The following is a 7,241-nucleotide window of genomic DNA, read 5'->3' on the forward strand; positions in this document are numbered from 1 at the left end:
GGTTGCTATGAGCTGTGATGCCACAGCACTCTACCCAGGGGGACAGCTTGAGGCTCTGTCTCAAAAAAAAAAAAAAAAAAAGAGAGAGAGAGTCTTATTATGTCGCCCTCAGTAGAGTGTGTGCAACCTCAAACTCCTGGGCTCAAGTAGTTTTCTTGCTTCAGCATCCCAAGTAGCTGGGACTACAGTCACCTGCCACAGTGCCTGGCTGTATTTTTAGAGATAGGGTCTTGTTCTTGCTCAGGCTGGTCTCAAACCCATGAGCTCAGGCAGTCCACCCACCTGGCCTCCCAGAGTGCTGGGATTACATGCCTGAGCCACCTGCCTGGCCCTTAGGGCTTTGATACTGACCCTGACTAATGGTTGAGCATCTTCCCAGCCTGTGGCCAGCCATGGCCCAATGGCACAGAGGCACAGGACAGAGAGACATGTGTGCCTTCCCCATAGGCCTACCTGGCTTGCTGGGAACCAGGAAACGCCTCCCTGTTTTCCCATGGTTGAGAACTCTAGATTTGTAAAGAATTTCCCCACCCAACTCTGGAAACCCTGGGAGCACATTTCTGAGGAATTTTTCTTGCCTCCAGGGGCATCACCCTTGCCTTGGAATTTTTTTCCATTTTTGTTGTGTTTGCTGTTGTATTCAGTTTCTTTCCAGCATTCACTGTTGTTTGAATTTGGATTGTATTTTCAAAAATATGGAAATTTTTCCCCTCAGCTTGTGCCCTGCATGGGGGGGACGACTCAGGTGTCACTTTATGGTTCCCATCATAAATCACCCTTGCAGAAGAGCAGATGGTCCTGGGCTTTGGTTGGGAGTGCTGTGTTCTTGGGAAGTCCATAGCCCCCTGGTCGGCTGTCGCTGAGGAGAGCCTGGCTGATGTCTCTGCACTTGTCTTTGAGGTCTCCCTGGGGCCTGCTCTGTGCTCTTGTCCTTTGGCTGTTACTGCCTGTCCTTTGCTGGTCTTCTCAGGTACTTGCTGACCAGGCCTTGCAGATCCAAGTTGAAAAGGGCACGGTGCTGTAGGTTACAGATGACTTCTCACGCAGCTGAGAAGTACAGGGCATAGACCGCTCCAGACACCAAGGGAGCCAGGGGTTCAGGCCATGTGGTGTCATGTCTTTCTCTTTCTCTTCTCTTGAGTATCTTCCTTTCTTCTGTGTCTGCCTCAGTCTTAGGTAGACTCTAGTCCTGTGGTGTCTTCAGCAGCTAACGATGCTACTGCAGCTAACAACACCCAGAAGTTTCACCACTTGAGAAGTTGCCAGGTGGCCCAGTCTGATTTGTCAACATCTCCCTGACCTAGCCAATAGAGTGGGGTGGGGGCAGGACTGTGGCCCTCTGGCCGGCCTGAGTTGAGGGTCTAGGTGCTCTTTCCATGACAAGGGGATATGGTTGTTGCATAGACAAAGCCAACAGATTCCATTTCCAGAATGGAAATGAAGTATTCTTTGGCTTAAAGAACCTTCCCCAGGGGCCAGGTGGCTCACGCCTGTAATCTAGCACTCTGGGAGGTTGAGGCAGGTGGATCCCTTCAGCTCAAGAGTTCTAGACCAGCCTGAGCAAGAGTGGGATCCCATCTCTGCTAAAAATAAAAAAAAAAACAAACAAAAAGAAAAAACAACTAACTGGGTGTTTTGGTGGGTTCTGTAGTCCCAGTCATTTGGGAGGCTGAGGCAGGAGGATCCCTTGAGCCCAGGAGTTTGAGGTTGTTGTAAGGTAACCCGATACCACTGCAGTCTAGCCTGGGTAACAGAGAGAGACTGTCTTAAAAAACAAACACCTTCTTTAATTCTGGAAATTAGCTGTAGAAAAGAGAGTGTTCTTTTTTTATTGAATAAACTGTGGCTTTTTAAAAAATTTATTAATGGATTATTTATCACTCATATTCATAGCTCAGGAACACAGGTCGGTGACACACATCTATGTAAACCAGCCCAAAGAAATTCTTTGCATTCCAAAATCACTTTATGCTCTGAAAGATGCCAGCCTTCCTCATCTCCTCAAAATCTTTCATAGAATCATAATTTCGGTAGAAATCTGTATATGCCTTCTTTCTTGGTTCAGCGACAGCAAACTTATAGAAAGCTTCAACCTCCAGGATTACGGCAAATGCTCCAACAATATGAATCCATAGGCACCTGGCCAGGAGGCCACGCATCTGAGGTTTGGCCAAAGCACTGGAAGCCATGGTAGTTACTGTCCTTGGTGGGTATGCCAATCTCAGCACATCCTTCCCTGCTGAGGTCCACACCAACTGCTAAACTGTGGCTTTTTACATGAGTTTCTGAAGTTCCCAAGGACTTTGCAAAGGCCTGACTGTGCGGTGCCGTGTGCCGCTTCCCAGCAGCTGTGTGTGCAGCTTCTTTGCTGTTGGTTGGAATTGTTGGAATTCCTCCTGGAGAGAGCCCTACCTTGGTCAGAGTGGGTAGTGTGGTGATCTCATGCGCATCAGCACCCCTGATGGTTCATACAATGAAATTTTTTTTTTAAGACAGTTTCCCTGTGTCACCGTCCGTAGAGTGCTGTGGTGTCACAGCTCACAGCAACCTCAAACTCCTGGGCTTAAGCAGTTCTCTTGCCTCAGACTCCAAGTAGGTGGGACTACAGGCGCCCACCACAACACCCAGCTATTTTTTTGTCACTGTTGTTTAGCTGGCCTGGGCCAGGTGTGTACCCGCCAACCTCAGTGTATGTGGCCAGCACCCTGTCCACTAAGCTATGGGTGCCGCCCAATAAAATGAATTATTAAATAGTATAATTTCAAAACATAGGCTCTTTAGGGCTGGGGCTTGGTGTGGTAGGAGGAGTGGCTGGGAGCCTTGGCCTCATCATCTCATCTAGAAAGTAAAACGGCCTTCCTGTGGCCAGCCTGTGCCTGCTTCCAGCTCTCTTGGTAGGCTGTTTTCTTTGAATCCCACTTTACTTCACACTTTTCCATCTCCATTCAGAAATATTTAAAGTTGTAACAGAATGGTACAAATTCAGACACTTCATTTATCACTTACCATAAGATTGTTCTTAGTGATACCTGCTGATAGAGCTGGATTTCTGAGAGAATTTCTGGTGATTGCTGTTCTTATGGCAGTGATCTCTTTGGTTGTCAGTATATAATTTATGAAAAATTAGTTCTTCCATTTTCTTTGTTATCTTTGGTATAAAGTTTAAACCTATAAGAAAGTTTATTTTCCCTTCTTATTTTGATACCACCCTTACCCTGCCCCTGACATACACTGGCTTGGAGACGTGTAGGAAATGGCTGTGAACCAGCCTCACCTCCTCCTGGTGGGAGTGGGGGCCCAGCAGGCACCTTGGGACCCTATCTCAATCCATTTGAATATGCATTAATTCAGCCTCAGCAAGCTGGAAGTGGAAGTAAATAGGCAAATTGAGAAAGAAAGTTTGGAAAGTGGAACATGCAAACTATTTAGAAAAGAGCAAAAAGACAAAATGCAGGTTCTAGTAATAACAGGGTGTGTTGTTGCGGGTGGTATGAGTCCAGGGCTTGCTTATGGGAGGGAGCCCTGGCACATGTTTGCTGGAAGAAGCGATGTTTAAATGTTTAAACAGCCCAGGCCCTAGGCCAAGTGGAAGAAGTTTCAAATGGGAAATGCAGGGATCCAGGGCCATGTGCAGCAAAGCCAGGTTTGCTGTTTAGCTGGAGCAGCCAGAGCTTTGTGCTGGCCATCTAGCCCTTTGCTCTGTTGGGGGTGGAGTCAGGGGTTTTGATCTCTCAGGTGAGGGGTGTAGCCTGGTTGGGGTGGAAAGTGGTTTCTCAGAGGTACCTCTGGTATCTTTACTCCTGGTGGAGATTTTTATCCCCAGATTGCTCTCTGTTTGATCCATACTTCCTGAAAGCTACTCGTGTCTATACGCTTTAAGGAAATAACTGACAGCTATGCAAATTATATAGACTTTTTTTTTGACTATAACAAATATTTTATTAGCTTTATCCTTCTTCCTAAAGCCTAAGTATTTCAAACAGACTATGGACAGATGTCTTTGCAAGTTGAACCTTCTAGAGAAAGCCCCTGTATTCATCAATAGCCTGGCTTCTAAATGGTTTGGGAGTTCCTTTCCAGCCTGGGTCTGGAAGGGGAGAAGCACTAGGAACCACCTAGGCAGTTAGGAACCACTGCCTTTTCTTTGGTGCCAAAGGCCTAGGAGGCTCACTGGGAGCTGTGACTGGGCCTCACAGCCTTTCTCCAGCCTCCCAGGGAAGACAGTAGGTCTTACTGGGAATATCTCCACCCTCCTAGCCCCCTATCCCTACTCCTGTGCAGGTGGCTAGATAAGGAGGGCAGCAAAGCCCAGGGCGTTGTTTCTCCCTTAGGAAAGTCTTTTTTTTCTTAAGATATTTTCAGCTGCTTGAGAACTTTTTACCAGGACCTTTTGTTCCCTTGCTTAATCTTGGTTACTTCATGACCTGAAGGGAGGCCTCTTCAGTGGTGAATCACAGCTCCTCCCCCTTCTCTGAGAAGCTGGGTAGTCACAACTGCCATGTACCAATGGAATGATAGACAGAAGTGCCTGGTGGTCCCTGGTGCGTTATAGGGCCCTGGACATAAAGTACATCTGAACGTTATTGCTGATTCTGACACATACTTGATTTTTTTTTTTTTAGAGACAGAGTTTCACTTTGTTGCCCTTGGTAGAGTGCTATGGTGTCACAGCTTACAGCAACCTCAAACTCTTGGGCTTAGGTGATTCTCTTGCCTCAGCCTGCCAAGGAGCCCACTACAATGCCCAGCTATTTTTTTGTTGCAGTTTGGCTGGGGCTGGGTTCAAATCCGCCACGCTCGGTATATGGGGCCAGGGCCCTACTCACTGAGCCACAGGCACCGCCCTGATTTTTTTTTTTTTCCTGAGAGTCTTACTTCATCACCCTCAGTAGAGTGCCGTAGCATCACAGCTCACAGGAACCTCAAACTCTTTGAGCTTAAGCAATTCTCTTGCCTCAGCCTCCCAAGTAGCTGGGACTACAGGCACTGTCCACAATGCCTGGCTATTTTTTGTTGAACTTGTTATTGTTGGTTAGCTGACCCGGGCCAGCATCAGACCTGCCAACTTTGGTGTATGTGACTGGTTCTGTGACCCCTGTGCTACGGGTGTGGAGCCTCTGACGCATATTTGGACTTTAGGTTAGGATATACTATTAAAAATCAGTGTTCCTTTTTCTTTTTGGAGAGAATGTTGCATCACAAATGAAAACCTAATTAAATCGAATGTGCAAGTCACTGTGAAAAAGTTTTTATCCTTGGTCCTTTAGTAGGCTTATAGAGCAGCGGTCCTCAGACTTTTTAAACAGGGGACCAGTTCACTGTCCCTCAGACTGTTGGAGGGCTGGACTGCGGGCCCTGGGACAAGTCGGCTGCTAAGCAGGACAGGCAGCGCTGGCACAAACACCCAGTGGGCCGGATAAATGTCCTCGGCGGGCCGCAGTTTGAGGACGCCTGTTGTAGAGCATTTCTGAGAGTTGGCCAGACCAGTGGAGTAGCCGAATGTGGCTCCTTCAGCTGAAGCCCAGTTCTTTGGTTTGAGGGTGGAGAGAAATCCTCTGTGGCTGGAGCAGATACAAGAAGTGCACAAGCTCCAAGTGCTTCTGCTGTTTTCTCACTCAGTACTGGCAGCAGGAATCAGCACAGAAAGCTGTTCTTCCCCATGGCCAAGCCGTCAGGTCAGCTCTGAGGCTGTCTACCTAGAGATTGCGTCACATCCCACATGTGGAAGGGACAGTCCTTCCAGACAGCCCCTGCCTACCTCTCACAGGTCCAGGCCTCTGGAACATCTGACTGACCAGCTTCATAGGGTTCCCATGACCCCCTCCTTGGGTTTAATTTGCTAGAGTGACTCACAGACCTGAGGAGACACTTAGGTTGACTAGTTTATAGTTTATTATAATATAAACAATGTTACAAAGGATGCAAATGAGGAGACGTGTAGGGTGATGTGCAGGCGAAGGTGCGGGGCCTTGCCAAACCTCCTTGTGTTCAGCCGTCTGGAATCACCCAGATCCCTGTCCTTCAGGGTTTTTTGGAGTCTTCATTCCATAGGCAAGACTGATTAAACCACTGGCCATTGATAATCAGCTTGGCTGCAGCGACCCTCACCTCTTTAGGGCTGGGGCTGAGAGTCCCAGTCCTCCAATCCTGCCCTAGTCTCTCTGGTGACCATCCTGCAGCTTCCTAGGGACTGCCAGCCACTTGCCAATCATTAGCACCCAAAAAGACCTTTTGGGGATTTCAAGGATTTTAGGGGTTATGTTCCGTGGAGATGAAGGCCTAACATATATTTCACAACATCATACCTTTCCTGTCTGTGTGATTGTCTGTGATGAGTGATTATTCTACTTCCTCTGGCTTTTCCCTTCTCCGGACACCTTTCCTTTCCTTATTTTTTTTTGATGTACCCATTGTCTGCTGAGGTTTAAAGGAGAAAGAGCACAGGGGAGGAGGGCAGGACAGTTTGTCCTGGCTGAGCAGCTTTGGTCAGCTGACCTCATGCCTCCAGGCTTGTCATCTGTGCCCTGGGGAGAGTGATCCTTATCAGGTAGAACAATCCTGCAGGGGGCCCAAAGGAGTGAGCAGGCAGCTATAAAGGTGGGTAAGAGCCCTTGATTCCTGTCGAGGCCCTAGCAGGGCTGCTGAATTTGAGGCAGTCCTTCTGGGCTTCTGGGCCTACGTTTTCTCATTTTATAGAAGAGGAACCTCCATCCCCTGCAGGATTGTGGGACAGGGACACCATTTTTAATCTGTAACATCCATTTATTCAACAGTGTTTATTTCCAAGCGGGGCTCAATGCTAGGTGCTACTGCTCACTGGTGATGAGACAGATGGAGGTCACCAACCTTGTGGACCAGAGCCCAGTGTCACAGACGTGGACCTCACTCTAGCCTGGTGAGTGCAGCTTATCTGGAGGTAAAGAAGGAATAGGTAATGTATTTGGAGCCAGTTAATGTGTGGCCCTGGGGCTCAGTTTTCTGCTCCATGAAATGAGGGAGTTGGGTTGTAACCCATGTAGTTTTAAGGATGTATGAGCTTTGACTAGATGCTAGAGGCTTCTGAAAACTGCTAATGGAAAAGAAATCCAAACTCTATAAAATAATAATTATTATATATATTTTTTGAGACTGTGTTGCCCTCTGTAGAGTGCTGTGACATCACAGCTCATAGCAACCTTGAACTATTGGGCTTAAGCAGTTCTCTTGCCTCAGCTTCCCAAGTGGCTGGGACCATAGGCACC

The 7,241-nt window shown here is 47.8% G+C and overlaps 1 protein-coding gene across 2 annotated transcripts in view; it reads left to right on the forward strand.

The window, feature by feature from the left end:
- EPN2 (epsin 2) overlaps positions 1-7,241 on the forward strand; it is an 85,162-nt gene that overhangs the window by 34,238 nt on the left and 43,683 nt on the right. For both annotated transcript variants that reach the window (XM_012806075.2, XM_012806077.2), the window contains exon 2: positions 6,774-6,895. The gene's annotated coding sequence lies outside the window, so the exon portion shown is untranslated. The remainder of the gene's footprint in view (positions 1-6,773; positions 6,896-7,241) is intronic.

This window comes from Otolemur garnettii, unplaced genomic scaffold, assembly GCF_000181295.1.
Source record: "Otolemur garnettii isolate 467f Iridium unplaced genomic scaffold, OtoGar3 scaffold00046, whole genome shotgun sequence".
NCBI classification, from domain to species: Eukaryota; Metazoa; Chordata; class Mammalia; order Primates; family Galagidae; genus Otolemur; species Otolemur garnettii.